The sequence below is a fragment of the Ixodes scapularis genome, unplaced genomic scaffold, assembly GCF_016920785.2.
Source record: "Ixodes scapularis isolate PalLabHiFi unplaced genomic scaffold, ASM1692078v2 PGA_scaffold1__304_contigs__length_218370807, whole genome shotgun sequence".
Classification (NCBI taxonomy): domain Eukaryota; kingdom Metazoa; phylum Arthropoda; class Arachnida; order Ixodida; family Ixodidae; genus Ixodes; species Ixodes scapularis.
In genome coordinates, this window is record NW_024609846.1 from 212306897 (window position 1) to 212308090 (window position 1194).

Sequence of the window (1194 nt, forward strand, 5' to 3'; positions counted from 1 at the left end):
GAGTGGTATGGTTGCTCTGTCATTTGCGCCGAAGAACTCGCCTTGTGACGTTGGACTATATTTTTTATTTTTGCTGAAATTAATTTTTTTCCTTAACGTCGAAACTGTTAGTTTAGACCCCTCCACACTGTTAGGTCATTATGGTAGTTATGTGCGAAAATTCACAACTTTTTAATATGGCTTTCATAAAGTATGATTCGATTCGACCTTTGTAGGGACACACAACTCAGTTTTGCAGCATTTCCATAGTTGGGTACTCTTGAAATGTACTTTAAGCTGGTGCAGATAAAATTGCTACTGCATGAAACATCATTTCTTCTAAGCACTAATTCTAGTAAGCGCAATTCACGATTTGCAGCTCATTTTGAGTTACTAATTTCACAGTGGTTTTATTTTATACACGATGTATGTTCCATTCCAGTTGTAAGAGGGTTGACTGTGAAATGTATTACATTATTCGTGTTTCGTTCCCTTGTTTAAAATAAGCAAACAAACTGCTGTGCACCTTAGAAGTTTAATTGTTCTGCTGCATTAGAGAACTTTTTTATGTGCCAGCAGAGGAGAAAACACCACGCGACTCTAACTTTTAGTCACTCTAAAGAATGCTTCAGTGTCAAAATTCACTTGACGTCACTCACTAGGTGCGCTGGCATCGACCAGCACGGTCGCCATCTTTGGGGTCTCTCTATCCCACTTAGCTGTCGTTTGGCCGGTAATTTTTATACTTTGGCGCTTTTGAAGCGCGGTAGGAATTTGTGTGTGTGTGTGTTATTTGTTCGTTTTTGTCTTAGCAGACTTGTCCCCTGCGACCGTGTTGCTCCATCGGCTCCGTGCAGCGCTCCGTGTCGCGCGCCGTGCCCACGGTGGTAGCTGTTGTTTAAGAAGTCTGATTTTTCTACTTTAGTGCTTTCAGTGTTGGGAAATACTAAAGTACTACCTTAAGTAGGTTTAAAAAACATGTACTTTACTTGGAAGTAAATTATCCGAGTATGTACTTTTCTTAAAGTATTTTTTTCCGGTATTTTCCGAGAAAAATACAACTCCCGACCTCAAAGTACATTCCCCAAATTTTGTCTTGTTCAATTTGTATAACAAAATTATGCACTTGTCAACTCTAAAGAAATACTGGGAGGGATATTCTACTCTCATCAGATACGCGAGCAGACGACGCATCGCTCCGTTTGGTCTGGAAGG